Source organism: Ailuropoda melanoleuca, chromosome 12 (genome assembly GCF_002007445.2).
Source record: "Ailuropoda melanoleuca isolate Jingjing chromosome 12, ASM200744v2, whole genome shotgun sequence".
NCBI lineage: Eukaryota > Metazoa > Chordata > Mammalia > Carnivora > Ursidae > Ailuropoda > Ailuropoda melanoleuca.
The window spans coordinates 13,649,643-13,666,282 of NC_048229.1; the positions used below are offsets into that span (position 1 = coordinate 13,649,643).

At 46.8% G+C, this 16,640-nt stretch overlaps 1 protein-coding gene across 3 annotated transcripts in view; it reads right to left on the reverse strand.

Moving 5' to 3' along the window:
• KSR2 (kinase suppressor of ras 2) overlaps positions 1-16,640 on the reverse strand; it is a 404,020-nt gene that overhangs the window by 247,279 nt on the left and 140,101 nt on the right. The window lies entirely within an intron of this gene.

The following is a 16,640-nucleotide window of genomic DNA, read 5'->3' on the forward strand; positions in this document are numbered from 1 at the left end:
TTTGGAGCTTCCAAGGATCCTACTTCCAGCAGTTTCAAGGTGATTTAAAGGATTTTCAATGATAACCTTTCCCTTACAAAGCAGTTTTACTAGCGAGCCCCTATTTGAGATACATGAATTCTGTAGAAGTCACGTTCACCCCCAGTCACTCCCTGACCACTTATGCAGCCACTGCATACTTGTCCCAGATCTGCTGTCACTGTGGGCTCAGGCACACCTTCATCCAACAGTTTCTGAATTGGCCAGGCACTATGCTCGAGAGAGGCAGAGCAGGGCACACCTAGTCCAGGCTCTCTGCTTCCCTAGACTTAACGTTCTGCTGAGGGAGAAACACGATAGATAAGAAAACACACTCACGAAAGGATTTTGGAGGAGGATGAGTGCCTGAGTGCTGGGGGCAGGGCAGGGGGGCAGAAGAGATGTGATAAGAGAATTGGCAATGGTGAATGCGTGCCAGCCACAGAACACCACACAGCCATGAAAAGGAACGAGCTATGGAGCACACAGCAACCTGGGTGACCTTCCAGACAACTGTGCTGAGCAGACAAAGCCAACCCCAGGTTACATATAAGATTTCATTCACATTCCACTTTTGAAACAACCACATTTTAGAAGTAGAGGATAGATTGGTGGTTGCCAGGATTTAGGGATGGAGGACACAGGCAGGAGGGAGGTGAGTGTGGCCATAAAAGGACAAATGCAAGGGATACTTGTATTGTTGGAACTGTCCAGTGTCCTCATCGCGGTGATTGTGAACTCATCCAGGTGATAAAATTGCACACACACTCACACACACAGGAGTCATTGTAAAGCTGGGGAAACCTGAACAAGACCACAAGATCAGGAGGTTGCACTGATGTCAATAATACGGTTGCAATGTTGTACTAGAGTTTTACAAAAAGTTACCAGTTGGGAGAAACTGAGCAAGCTGTACAAGGGATCTGTTATGGACTGAATGCTTCCGTCCTCCAAAATCCTGCCGTTGAAATCCTAACCCCCACGGTGATGGTAGTTGGAGGTGGGGCCTTGGGGAGGTGATCGGGTGAAGATGAGGTGTCGCAGGTGGAACTTTCCGGATCGGATTGGTGCCCTTACACGGAGTGGAAGACACAGGAGGTCCAAGGAAAGAAAGGCCATGGGAGACCGCAACGTGGCTGTCTAGACGCCAGGAAGAAGACCCTCAGCAAGAACCGAATCTGGAAGCACCTTGATCTTGGACTTCCAGCCTCCAGCACTCTGAGAAGTAACGTCTGTTGCTTAAGCCCCCCTGTCTGTGGTATTTGTTAGAGCAGCCTGGACAGACGGTAACAGGATCGCTCTGTATTATTTCTTACAACTGCAGGTCAATCTACAATTAGCTCAATTGGGGGAGGGGCTGACTTTAGGTAGAGTGCTCAGCCTCCTAAAGAAGTGATATTTAAGCTGGCATCGAGGACAAGAAGGGGATTGCCAAGAACCAAGGACAGGGTATGGCAGGTGTGGGGTGAGGGGAGGAGGATGACAAGGACAAAAGCATACAGGTAGGAAGGGCTTCTTTTTTGTTGTTGTTGTTAAGCCTTGCAACAGTTTATTAGGAAAAATGGAAGCATTAAAAAATATCCCTGCTGGGGGCATCTGCATGGCTCCGTCAGTTAAGCATCTGCCTTCAGCTCAGGTCACTATCCCAGGGCCCTGGGATCAAGTCCCACACCGGGCTCCCTGCTCAGCGGGGAGCCTGCTTCTCCCTCTGCCTGCCGCTTCCCCTGCTTGTGCTCTCTCTGTCTCTCTCAAATAAATAAATAAATAAATAAATAAATAAATAAATAAATAAATAAATAAAATCTTTTTAAAAATAAAGTCCCCACTGTCTGCATGCAAGCTGGGGTTTTCAGCCCTGGTATAAGTTAAACCAAAAAATAAAAATAAAAAATCCAATCATGAATGAACATTTTTCACTCCTTTGCCATACTGGAAGGGCAAATATCAATGTGGTCTACGAGCACAGACTCCGTGCTAAGAGATATAAAAGTGTAAGGGTCAATGATACCAAGTTGACAGGTTCCGAAACCATCTAAGTTATGGTAGGCACTTTCCTTAGTCCCTTTTCGGGGTGCCTTTTCAAAGGCAGTGTGCCCGAGGCATGGTGACAATGGAGTGAGTGTCTCAAGGAGAGGCCAAAGGGACAGGCAAGCGACAGGCCACCAGGGCCATAGGCCAAACTGCAGTGTGGATTTAATGCCAAGGTCAGTGGGAAACCAGTGAGAGTTTTGATACAAAGTTCCCTTCTCAAAGACCCTGTTTGGACAAAGAGAGCCCGTGAGGGGTTTTGCAGGGCTCCAGGCAAGAGATGACACTGGTCCCCACGTGGGTGGTGGCAGCAAAGACAGAAAGAAGTCAGTGGGGATCGCCGCACGACACAGCAGGACCTGGCAGAAGGCGATCGAGTGGGCCCTCCCATCACGGGCCAAGGAGGCGGCAAGGGGCAGAAACGAATTCCAGTTCACGGCCGACTAGCAATAACCATAATAATTACTATAAGGACCATAACAAGAGCTAATTTATAGAACATTTGACAGTTTACAAAGTGCTTTCATGAACACTGACTCACTGCCTCATTTTTAATTAAAGCTACTCATTTGGTTATTATATATTCATTACAGAAAAATTAGAAAACTCAGATAAGGAGAAAGGCAATGTTGGTCCAAAGCCTAACCACCATCCCTATTAATGTTTGGCTGTGGAGCCTGCCAGATGGTTTTCTGTGCATCTTTTTTAAAGAAATGCCATAAGATCTTATTTAACGACTTGTCATCTGCTTTCTTCATTTGTTATATTAGGATCGCTTTACATCTTATCTAATTTTTGTGACTCTGTGTGCAAAGGGCCATTTTGATCTCTACTTTGTAGATAAGGAGGTGAATGTGCAGAGGTGAAGATGTGCCCAAGGTCACACCAGAGAGGGGAAATGGTAGCTGGGACTCAAACCCAGGGCCGGGGCCACCTCCACAACCAGGGCCCAGGGGCATCTGAGACAGAGGCCTGGGACTCTACCAAGGACCCCAGGCCATCATGGACGAGCCAAATGGGAATAGAAACTGGAGCGAGGGCTCATTTCTGACATGGGTCTCCCTTTTCCCTTCTCCCAGACTTTGCCAGAACATTCTACCAAAGTCACCATCATTATGGTGGTGTGTAAATCTCAAATTTAGACAAACATGTTATTAACCCTGTGACTAAGAGCCAGCTCGGGAGTCTTATGACTTGGCCCTCTGTCTGGCTACCCACTTACTGGCTGTGTGGCCTTGGGCACTCATCTGACCCCTCTGAGTCTGCTTTATCACCTGTGAAATGGGACAAAATAGGGCCTGCCCCAGGGGAACGATAGGAGGATAAACGCAATAGCACGAGTGATGTGCTTACTTAGCCCAGCACCTGACACAGGCAGGAACTCCATACACGTGAGGTATGCATGCTGGGATTCTCAAGCCTGCAGTGATACGGCGTTATCGCCCCTTTAAAGAATGCGCCCTCGTGCTGACAAGTAAACATGGCAGATGCGACCCCCACCCTGTGCGTCTCCCCAAAGCTGATGCTCGGAGGTGCTGAATGCCATATAAAATATATTGTCTGTATCATATCAGCGGTAATAAGCTACTATGGAGGAAGAAAAGTGGGCACAGGTGCTGGGGGGAAAAGTGCTGGGGGACAAGGGGGAGGAGGTGACAATGGACACAAGCAAATACTGGAGTGAGCGCAGACTACGTTAATGAGATAAAATGAGTCAGTTCATTGACACAGAGCCTGGACTACCACATGCTGCAGACCGATGGGCAGATGACTGAGGGGGATGAAGACATCTATTCTGGATGCCGGAGACTCATCCAGTTTGCTTCTGAGGCACTAGCTGTGCCTGCCCCTGGGGTTGGGTGTGTGTCTCTCTCCTGCCCTCAAGATGCTCACCGTCTGGTGTGGAGACTCACAATGAAACAAGCACTCACTACAATTCCGCTCCTAGGTATCGGCCCAAAGGAAGTGAATGCAGGCACTCGAATGCTTGGATGTGAATGTTCCCAGCAGCTGTGGGCACACCAGGCAAAAGGTAGAAACAAGGCCAACGTCTGTTGATGACGGATGGATACACCAAACGTGGCATGTCTCTACAATGGAATATTATTCTGCCATAAAAAAGAACGAAGTGCTGACGCGTGCTACAATGGGACGCACCTCAAACGTATTATGCTAAGTGAAAGAAGCCACACGTGAAAAATCATTGCGTATGATCCCATTTACAAAGTGTCTGGGATAGGCAACTCTCTAGAGACAGCAAGCAGATTCGTGGCTGCCAGAGGCTGGGGGGAGGGGGAGGGGGAAATGGGGAGCAACTGTTTCATGGGTACAGGGTTTCCTTTTGGGGTGATAAAAGTGTTTGGGAACTAAACAGAGGCAGTGGTTGCACCATATTGTGAATGCACTAAATGCCATGGAGCTGTTCCCTTTAAAATGGCCATTGCTCTGAGCTTCACCTCGATGAAGTAAATAAGTACCCACAATGTGGAACAGGGAATCTGATGTCAGAGACAGCACAGGTGTGTGAGAACAGAGGCCAGCAACCCGGCTCCCAGGGGAAGGGTAGGGAAAGGCACCCTGGAGGAGGTGGCATCGATGCCCAGACCTTGAGGTTGAAGGAGAACTCACCAGGAAAGCAATGGAGTCAAGAGTGGAGGAAGAAGGGTGGAGACGGGACAGCAGGGTCAAGGCCAGGAGATGATGGGACAGGTTGAGTACAGAGGGCTACAGGGAGCTCAGTGTGGCTGGAGCTATATGGAGGGAGGAAGCAATTCAGGCTGAGGCTGGAAAGCAGGGTGAAGGAAGACCATCCGGGGACTCGCTCTCCTAAGTGCAGAAGGATATTGGGGGGGGGGCCAACATAACTGATCCCCTGTGGCTAGCCTCCCAAAAGGAGGTGGTCTCCTGCAGAGCTTCTTCAAACCTGCAGTAGTCAAAGGCTCATGGCCCTCAAACCGGGGAACGGGCAGGGCTGAAGGTCTGCTCTGCCATATCATGCAGCTGTAAGCTCAAGCCTGGGACCCTAGCCCTGTGGCCATGCCAGCGGAGGGACCAGCACTTCCCCCAACTGTAACTGATTGCAGCCAAGTTCCCGCCTGGCCATACTGCCATATCCACAAGACTTCGGCCCTCAAACCCCTGCTCATGCCAAGGGAAGGACTGGATCTCCCAACAGGCAAATGCTGGGAAGTGGTTTGGGGCTGGAGGCCAAGGTTCTGCCATTCACATCATTGTTATAACCCAGCTCCTGATTACACCAGGGCAGGGCTGGTGCTTCCCTCATCATGTGGCTTAAAAATCACATAGCCCATGGGGTCCATTTGCCAGCAAGTCTGTTGGAGCCCAGTGTGCTGGCTCTGTCCCTTTGTGATGTAAGTGGGCACAGGATGTGTGGGCAACCATGCTTTTTTTTTTAATTCCAGCATAGTTAACATATAGTGTTATACTAGGTTTGGGTGTACAATATAGTGATTCAACATTTCCATACATCACCCCGTGCTCATCACCACCTCCTTCCTCCCCATCACCTATTCCCCCATGCCCCCACCCGCCTCCCCTCTGGTAACCATCAGTGTGTTCTCTAGAGTTGAAGAGTCTGTTTCTTGGTTTCTCTCTCTCTCTCATTTCCCTTGCTCATTTTTTTGTGTGTGTTTTCAATTTCACATATGAGTGAAATCATATGGTATTTGTCTTTCTCTGATCGACTTATTTCAATTAACATGATACTCTCTAGCTCCATTCATGTCATCGCAAGTGGCAAGATTTCATTCTTTTTTATGGCTGAGTAATATTCCTCTGTGTGTGTGTGTGTGTGTGTGTGTGTGTGTGTGTGTGTATCTCACAACTTCTTTATCCATTCATCAATCGATGGACATTTGGGCTGCTTCCATATCTTGGCTATTGTAAATAATGCTGCTATAAACAGGGATGCACTTATCTCTTTGAATTAGTGTTTTTGTGTTCATTGGATAAATTCCCAGTAATGCAATTGTTGGATCATAGGGCAGTTTTATTTTTTAACTTTTTGAGGAACCTCCATACTGTTTTCCACAGTGGCTGCACCAGTTTGCATTCCCACCAACAGTGCAAGAGGGTTCCTTTTTCTCCACATCCTCACCAACATCTGTTGTTTCTTGTGGTTGTTGATTTTAGCCATTCTGGCAGGTATGAGGTGATATCTCATTGTAGTTTTGATTTTCTTTTCCCTGATGGTAAGTGAGGATGAGCATCTTTTCACGTGTAGGCATCCAATCTTGTTGCTCAACAGGACACACAGTGTGTAGGGAGGGGACACGATCAGATGAGGGTGGAGGAAATCTGTATCTGGCCGGAGCATGAAGAAAGGATCGGACAGGTCAAAAGCAGCAGCAAGCCCAGCCTGAGGCCACTTAAGGCATATGGATGGGAGATAAGAGGACCTGGGGCAGGGTTGTGGCAGCAAAGATGGAGAGAACGGGACTGACAGGGCAGAAGCAGAGGAGAAAAAAAACAGCTAACATTTACTGAGAACTTACTATTTCCTGACACTGATGTGTAATTTACATGTAAAAAATTAAACAGCTACACAACAATCCTAGTAGTAGGCGAACATCACTCTATTTTATAGATGAGGAAATTGAGGCACAGAGATATAAAATGACTTGTTCAAGACCACACAGCTGGGAGGAGGACAGCTGGGGTTGCAGTTCCCATCCTTAGGAATGATACTAAGCCAAGGTTGACCTCCTGATCTCCAGCCTGGGTCACACGGTGGCTCATGGCACTGATCACAGTGAGAGGAGACACAGGAGGAGACTGAGCACAAAGGAGGTGGAGAGCTCAGGGTCACACAGGCTGAGCCTGAGGTTCCTAAAGGACATCAAGCAGGAGATGCCCGGGACACAGGAGAACTTCCCCCGTAGCTCCTTCCTCTCCCTGGGAGTCCTGAGATCAGTCCTCAGGAAGAAGTTACTTTTCTAGACTGAGCAAATGGTGCATGAGATCCTAAAACCTCCTGAGTCTATCCAAGAGTCACCTGTCTCCTCTCCCATTTGGATCCCTGAGTCTCCAGAGCAGACATCCAGCCCATGGCCCTAAATTACAGGTCAGGGAGGGGGAGGTAAGGAGCACATCACCCACTGCCTGGCTCCCTCAGAAGGAAGAGAGACAGCTCCGTGTTTGGAAGACTCGCCTTCTGAACGGAAAGAACAAGAACTGATTCTTAACAAACATTGAGCAAGGAAGCAGCAGTTTTTATATGCACCAAACACCTGAACTTTGCAACATGATACTTAGAAGTTAACTTGCTTTGACCTTGCCTCGCTGTGACTCAGCTGCTTTAACTGTAAAACAGGAATCACAGCAGAGCTTTCCCCCAGGACTATCCTGAAGATTAAATAAGACAATGCAAGGGGAGCAGTTAGCGTATCTCTGGCACGCAGCCAACGTTGCATAAACTAAACGTTCGTGTAAAAAACGTTCGTGTAAAATGGGAATAAAAGCATCAATTTCACACGATACCGGGGAGGATTAAATGAGATAAGCATATAAAATGACTCGCATTCAGTGACTACATCCCTGACCTTGCCCTATAGCAAGCAAACCCATGAAGCAAGAGCCAATGAATGAGTCCTTATTGCAGTTACACCATATCCACCAAAAAGACATACCGAAGTCCTAACCCTCAGGACCCATGAATGGGACCTTATTTGCTAAAAGGTTCTTTGCAGATGTAATCAAGTTAAGGTGAGGGAACCCTGGATGGGGGTAGGGGGTTGCCAAATGCAATGATTGGTGTCCTTATAAGAAAAGGAGGACACAAAGGAGAGACCATGTGAAGACAGAGGCAGAGATTAAAGAAATGCAGATACTAACCAAGGAACGCCAGAGATCACCAGCAAGCCCCAGGAGCTACAGGAGAGGCCTGGCACACCTTCTGGCCCAGAGCCCTCTGATGGAGCCTTGCCCTGCCCAGCCTGTATGTTGGTTTGAAACATGAAGCTCCCAGAACTGTGAGAAAATACATTTCTGCTGTTTAAAAGCACCTACTTTGTGGTGACTTTGTTAGCGCAGCCCTAGGACACGAAGACACCCCTCAGCCAGGAGCCAAGGACACTTACAGACTACAGACTGGGGAGTCACGACATGAAAGTTAGCATTTGGAAGGCACCCGCCAGGCTCAGGGGAATCAGTGCTCATCTTAACCAGCCCTGCAAGGTAGGTGTTAGTGACCCATTTTCTAAATGAGCTCTGGGTGAGTGACAGGATGTGGCTAACGTCCCATAGTGGGTAATGAACCTATACCTTCCTCTTCCCTCTTTGTCACACCGTGTCCTGCCATTGAGCTGGGACCCACTGCCCATGCCCACCACGACCAAAGCCTAAAAGTTCTCCAAACACACACACACACACACACACACACACACACACACACACACACACACAGACCCCTACGCCCACCAGGTTCAAAGAAGCATCGAGGTGCCCTCCCCCAAGAATTCTTGCCCTAAAGTTGTTTTAAGTCTAAGAGATTAAAAGAGAGTGTACACAGCTTTACCCCTGCCAAATTCCCCTCTCCATCAATTACCCTTCCTCTCTACCCCTACATTTCAAAATCATAAGTTTGGGGATGAAGAAGCCAAGTGCCTCATTTCATTATCCAAATTGCCAGCTGCTCCATTGACAGGGATTCGGCTTCTCTCTGCTGAGGCCTCAGAAGTGCTTTCACTGATGGGCTGTATTATATCAACTCTTCCCTCTCTCTTTTGATCCTCTTTTTAATAAAGTCTGAGGGAAAAAGGTAATTTTTCATTTTAAATAGGGAAGGTGTGGTACCAAGGTGCTCTGGGGGTTATTAATCGTGGCTCCTGCTATCTTGTCATCCGTTTCAGGAAAATCATTTTATTTCAAGTCTTGAAATGGGCGGGGAGAAGGGAATAGGTTTTAAGAAATGAAAGGTCTGAGGATTGATTAAAGACATTTCAAGGTGTAAGGGTTTTTCTTTTGACATTCTCCGATAAGGGACTAAGAGAAATAAAAGCCATTCTCAAGGGAGAAAATGATTTCAGAAAGTCTAGGCAAGTGTCTAACTTCTTTGTCCCTTCCCATTAAAATTTTATAAACAGGAAAACGTGCGACTTTGAACTTGTCTAAATTTCCAAGCCAGCATCAGAACGCATAGATGCTTTAGCCCTTCGGAGGCAGAGGGGAAAGTCTGCAATTTCAGCATCACTGCTGCTTGTAATTTTCGTGACTATTTCAAAGCAGTTGTTAGTTGAATCCTTACAACTTCTTAAAAGAAATACAACTTTTAGATGTTGGCTGAATAGATTAGATTGAAGTCATTGGGGGAACAGCCAAAAAGTTTTTACTTTAATCTTCCTAAGTTTGTGGCAAGAAACAGAGCTTTTAGATGTTGGTTGAAAATGTTTCACTGGAGTCATTGGTAAAGGAAAAAAAGTAAAAACAACAATCATTATTCACACTAATGACAGTTACTATTTATTGAGCACTATGTGTCAGATAGCGTTCTAAGTATTTTACATGCATAACTTCACATTATCCTCATTAGACCCGGGGAAGAAAGTTCTGCTCTTGTCTCCATTTCACAGCAGAGGAAGTGGAAGGTGATCTGAGAGACGGAGTTGCCCAAGATCACACACCTAGTAAGCGGCAGAGTGGGATTTCCAGTCCAGGTCTGCATCCCTCACCTTCATGGCTTTCGATGACACCCTCCAGAAATGAGAACACCTTCCAGAAAGCCCTCAAAAGGCTGAACCATTTTACACAGACCTTCCAGATCAGCACCGGGAGCAATGCTGTCCCACCCTCCAAAAGTCAAATACAACACTTGTTTTAGGCACAATTCCTGAAAGAGGGAAACCTGAAACCCAGGAAGAATTTCAAGTTTCTAGTAATACTTCCAAAAAGACACAAATAAGGACAAAGGAAAAACACAGTTGCCAAAGCAATTCAACACTGGCAAGAATCTTAATCTAAAACCTCATTAATGAGCTTGGCATCTGGCCAAGCCGTGGGCCCCGCTGGGCACTGTTCTCCCCAACTCTGGCGTCCCCAAGTAGAAAGAAACAAATGCACTGACCCCAGTCCGTGCAGGTCATCTAGGAGAATGCATGGGGCTGGGAGCTCGGGCTCTGACCCAGTAATGCTTCTCAGGCCCTGCTCTCTACAGCATGTGCAAGTTTATTACCCACCAAAAGATCCAGTGAGGTCAACCTTTAGTCACGAAGTTCAAGGGAGCTTTCCTGCTCTAACAAAGTTCTTTTTTTTCCCTAAAACCAGGGCGCACTTCACATGAACCATTTTAAAGTACAGAATTCAGTGGCATTTGGTACATTTCACAATGTTGGCTCTATCAATTCCAAAAGTTTTGTCATCACCCCAAAAGAGAATCCCAAGCCCATGAAGCAGCCAGTCCTCCTCCCCGCCCCCCTTCTCCCAGCCCCTGCCAACCATTAATATGTCTTCTGTCTGTCTGGAATTACCAATTCTGGCTCTCTCATATTAATGGAGCCATACGATACATGATCTTGCGTGACTGGCTTCTTCCACTTTGCACAGTATTTTCAAGGTTCATCCATGGTGTAGCATGTATTGGAATCTTATTCCTTTTTGTGGCTGAATAATATTCCATTGTAAGGCTAGACCACATATCATTTAACTGTTCACCAGCTGATGGACATTTATTGGCTTTTGGCTATTAGGAACAGTGCTGCTATGAACATCTGCATTACAAGTATTTGTCTGAACAGCTGCTTTTCAGTTTTTTGGAGGATATGCCCGGAGTGGAGTTGGCTGGGTCTTGTGGTAATTCTCTGTTTAACCTTCTGAGAAACCACCAAACTTTTCTACAGCAACCATACCATTTCATATTTCCACCAGCAATGTACAAGGGTTCTGATATCTGCACATCCTTGGCAACTCTTGTTATTTTTCTTTGATGATGATGATGGCCATTCCAATGAGCATTTAACAAAGCGCTTTTCATAATGGCCATAGCTAACGTTCACCGAGCGCTCATTGTGACCATTGTGACCCTCTCATCCTCATGCCTTATTGCATTTAATTCTCTTCAACAACGCTGTGAGGTTGGTGAGGAAATCAGGGCTTGGAAAAGTTGAAACACTTGCCCAAGGCCAAGATCTAAACTCTGGCAGTCTGACCCCAGAGCATGTTGTCTTGGCTGCTACATGACAGACGGCACATCTGAATTAATCGTCACAGCCACGTGGGGGAAGGTATATTATCAGCCCCATCTTTCGGATGGAGAAACTGAGTCTCAGAGAAGAGCAGGGACTTTCCCTATGCCCACCCATCTAAAAAGTTCCAGGTCTATCCCACTCCAGACCCCATGGTGTTTTGCCTCCACCATGTAAATACTCTTTGACAATATTCAGTGTTTTCATTGTCAAGAACAATTATAATTGTGACTGGGCTGCTTCCTGCCTCTAGAACGAACAGAGCAACTGTGACCATCTGATGGGCATTTTATTTTATTTTATTTTATTTATTTTTAGATTTTATTTATTCATTTGACACAGAGAGAGACAGCCAGCGAGAGAGGGAACACAAGCAGGGGGAGTGGGAGAGGAAGAAGCAGGCTCCTAGCAGAGGAGCCTGACGTGGGGCTCGATCCCAGAACACCAGGATCACGCCCTGAGCCGAAAGCAGATGCTTAATGACTGAGCCACCCAGGAGCTCCCCTGATGGGCATTTTAAACTGAAAACAAGCCCTCCTGGTTAATATCACAGTTAGAATCTACATGGAGAATATCGCAATAAAACACATCCCAGAGAACCTTGTGGTTAGGGAGTTTGGTAGAGCAGTGAGCAACAAGTCCTGTAAGTGTTGAAGCCCCAATTCACACGAGCCCAGATTTAGGGGCTCGAGGAGAGAGGGAGTATTCTTCACGGTACCATTGTCAACATCCACGCTGTTGGTAGGAACGGGGTCTGACACTGGATATTGCAGTCTCATTGGAACCATGGTTCCGAACCTCACTGACTGTCCGCATCACAAGGCAGCTCTAAACAGCGCGACGTGGACGGTGAGCCCAGGAGACTGCAGAGTGCACCAGACCAACCTCAGGATTCCTGGGATCCACGCAGGCTCAGGCATGGCCCCGCCCCCCCAATGCCCAGCACTCATCATCATCAGTCACCACCTCCAACCTCCTTCTCCTGTCTTTCCTTCCTCCCGTTCCAAGTCATCACACCCTCCCCACTCAGTGGGATTATTTTGTTATAAAGTCAATTCTTGTTACTCACGGTTATCACGTTCTGCAAAGATGCCGCAAACACTGAACCTTTGTTCCTCATGGAAATAGAGGTTAGGTTCCTACAAGCCTCTATCACATTTTTGTCAACAGATCCGTAGGTCATCTTGTTTTATGTGGATTTTTGTTTAAAGACACCTTGTTTAATATAGGTGGTTGATTCATTAACAGCAAACTCGTGGCCAGCAGCGCTACCCCTTGTGATATGAAGCTGGAACGAAACTTATGTAACAGTGTATTTTTCTCCATAAGGCACATGGCAGCCTTCTTGTGCTCAGGAACACCAGACAGCCCCTCGGCCCCGTGCTCAGGGGTCATCTTAAACAGTGAAATCACCAACCAAAAAAAAACAAAGAAACTGTGAAAAACGTGGCACTAAATTCAAGACCACCAAAAGGATTTGTGTCAGTACTATGAAAGCCGAAATAAGAAGGCCGAATGTCACCCTGTTGGACCTCAGCTGAGGACGTTAAGCATCAGATGACTTAAATTTTTCACCAATCTGCGCATGAAGTATTGATTTGGGGGGCGGGGTTACAAACACATTTTAGCAAGTAGGAGAATTTACAAATATGGAACTCAAGAATGATGAGGATTGACTGGATTTATATGTTTATTTGTCATCTGTCTTCACCACTAAACTACAAGGTCGGGGAAGGCGGGGACCCAGGCTTTCTTACCACTGTATTTGCTCAGCACCAAGCACAGCCTGGCAATAAACTAATACAGATATATATATATATTTTTTTACAACATATATGTATATCAAATCATCACGTGGTACACTTTAAACCTATGCAACGTTATTTGTCAATTACAGTTCAACGAAGCTAGAAACAAACTTAATAAATACAGATGTTTTTGTCATGGGACATAAATGATATGTTGCTTCACTACATATTGGGGGAATGAATCAATGCTTGAACACTCATAAATCCTAGCTGCTATGATGATGCTATTATTTTACCACCCATCCTGAACTCAGGCAAGAAATGAGGTGGGAAATGCCTTGCCCTGGCCAAAATTCCATTCATGCCTGGGGTTGTCCTGGGTAGATAAAGTCTTGAGAAATAAAGGTCTGGTGACCCAAGAATGCAGGTAGGAAGATGTCCTTATCTCGATCCTGTCTCCCTTTGGCTCTACATCCTCTGAGAAATAGCATGCCTATACCCCCCACCCCCACCTCCCTGCACAAGAATGGGCTGCCCCACCCATGGGCCTCTGAGGAAGGAGGTAGGAGCTGGGGAGGCCCATCTGGCTCAGAACAGCTCTGGGGGATATGGCAGGAAAGAGTCCACACCACGAGAAGCCACATTCAAAAAGATGACCTCTGAGACTCTTCTAATTCCAGAACTCACCTCCCTTTGAGTGACAGGCATGATATTAGTTTTCTAACCGCTTGTGTTGGCAAATTCAAGAAAGCTGAAAGCGGCATTAGATCACCTTACGTGCTGCAAAGCACCTTATTTTTATCTCCAGACAACTGAGCTGGAGAGCAGCTTTTCCCAATCCTTCTGTTTTCTCCCTCACCACGTGAATCGAGCAGGGCCAGCATCTGCCTTGCCTTCTCTCCCCATTGCCCTCTCCAGGGACAATGCTGGTGAAGGTTTGCAACCTGCTACAGCAGGAGGTAAATTTTTTCAGGTTATACTCACAGTCTTGACCCAGAGGCAGAGAGAAATGCAGATGCCTCCAGCGAAAAGGGTGTTGGGTAAACTTTTATTATCCTTCACCCCTGTTAGCAAAGGTAGACACGTCCCTGGGCACTGGGAGGCTTCTCCAAGACTTCTAGGTTAAGCAGTTCCTGAGATAACTGCTTGCCACAAGACAACAGAACCCTGCTGGATATGAATCCCAGCTCTACCACTCACTAGCTGTATGACCTGAGGTATGTTGCTTGACCTTGCTTGACCTCTGTGGGCTGCCATTTGTACATCTACAACTGAATGATAAAAGTACCCACTTTACAGGGTTGTTTGGAGAATTCATGAATAAAGTGCCTTGTGAACAGTCAGCCTGCCATCACTGTTACTATCATTGTTACTGTTAACAGGAATCTGTTCCTGGCAGCAAGAAACTATGTCTACACCTCTTCAGATTAGACACCCACTGTGTACAAGGCACTTGGATCCACAGGATGGATGGTTTCTCCAGCCACACAGAGCTCACACCCCGCACATCACATTAAAATGAAGACTTCGCAGGAAAGTAAAGCAAAATTGCTCATTAATAATTTTTATATTGATTACACATTGAAATGGTCCCTTTTTGGAAATACTGGGTTCCATAAAATATGTTATAAAATTTCATGTCATTCCTCAAAAGGTTAAACATAGAATTACCCCACGATCCAGCAATTCCAGTCCTAGGTATAAACCCGTAAGAACAGAAAGCAGGACCTCAAACAGACACTTGTATACCCGTGTTCACGGCAGCGTTCATCACAATACCCAGAAGACAGACACAACCCAAGTGTCCATGATGGATGAAAAGATCAACAAAACGTAGTATACCCATGCAGGGGAACAGCATTTAGCCATAAAGGGAAGGACATTCTGATACATGCAACCACCTGAATGAACCTTGACACTCATGAACCCTGAACATTCTGCTAAGTGAACCAAGCCAGATACCAAAAGGACACATACTGTTCATGCTTTCCCCTTAAATGTGGTATCCAGAGTAGTGAACTTCAGAAGCAGAATAGAGGTTAGCAAGGGCTGGGGTTGCTTCATGGGTCGAGTTGCAGTTAAATGATTAAAGCAAGATCGAGGGAGGGACAGTGGTGGTGATTGTACAACACTGTGAATGTACTTAAAGCCACTTTTTTAAAAAAAGATTTTATTTATTTATTCTACAGAGATAGAGACAGCCAGCGAGAGAGGGAACACAAGCAGGGGGAGTGGGAGAGGAAGAAGCAGGCTCACAGCAGAAGAGCCTGATGGGGGGCTCGATCCCAGAATGCCGGGATCACGCCCTGAGCCGAAGGCAGACGCTTAACCGCTGTGCCACCCAGGCGCCCCTTAAAGCCACTTTTAACACAGTTAAACAGGTAAATTTTCTGCTGTATGCATTTAACACAATAAAAAAAATTACTTCCACCTGTTTCTTTGTATGTGTTTAATTTTTTAAAAAAGATTTTATTTATTTGAGAGAGAGAGAGAGAGAGTGCACACAGAGGGAGAGGCAGAGGGAGAAGCAGACTCCCTGCTGAGCAGAGAGCCCGATGCGGGGCTCGATCCCAGGACCTCGGGATCATGACCCAAGTCGAAGGCAGATGCTTAACTGTCTGAGCCACCCAGGCGCCCCTCTTTGTATGTGTTTTAAAATGGTAACCAGAAGAATGTTAGATTACATACACGGCTTGCCTTATCTTCCCGACACAAACAATATCCCACGTGGGTTTAGAAGAGGAGGCAGGCACTAAATGCAGAATCACACTTCAATCATTTAGTTATGACAGAACAGAAGGAGCTGAGGGCTGGGGAGAGGTTTCCAAGGAGGAATCTTTGAGCTGGGGTCTGATGGATGTGCGATGGTGAAGCAGCAAAGAGGGCAAGTATCCCCGCTGGAACCAGCAGGTGTGCAAGGAGGGGACCCACTGGAGGAAACTTGAGGGGCCAGGGTGGGCGGGAACTGAGCCAGGGGAGGTGGGCAGGGACCTACGGGCCAAGGTGGGGATTTGAGTATTTATCCAGAGCAAATGCCTTCTGGGCTCCCATGGCCCTACAGACCACCCCTCAGAAGCTGAGCCCACCACACTTGAGTAGCAAATCTGTCATGTCTGCAGTTCAACCATGAACTTCTAGAGGCCACATCTGGTACCTTCCATCTCAGCCTCGGGCATAACACTGGCACCAATAAATGTTTGCAGGCTTGATCTGGAAGAGGCCAACATACGTGGGTCCGTCCCCCTAGTACCTAACCTTTCCCCTGCACCCAGCCTGCCCCTGGAGCCCAAACACCATGTTGACGGTGCTTCCAAAGGATATTTCTGAAAGCAGATGCTGCCAAGCCCAGAAATAAAGAGCAAATGCAAAACTAAAAATGTCCCCCCAGGTCTAAACAGTAATTAAACCTTCTCCACTGATAAAAATCACAGACCAAGAGGAAAACAAGTGTGGCTGGATATTAGCAATGCAGATGCTCAGAGTAACAGCCTTCTACACCCAGTGACTACCACCAGGGGGACAGTCTGATGCTGACAGTCTGATGCTGACAGACAAGGACCAAGCTGGAGCCGTCCAGTTGTTTATTCATCCCACAAACATTTGTGGAGTGCTTACAACGGAGACAGCGTGCACGGGGAGGTGCTGGAAG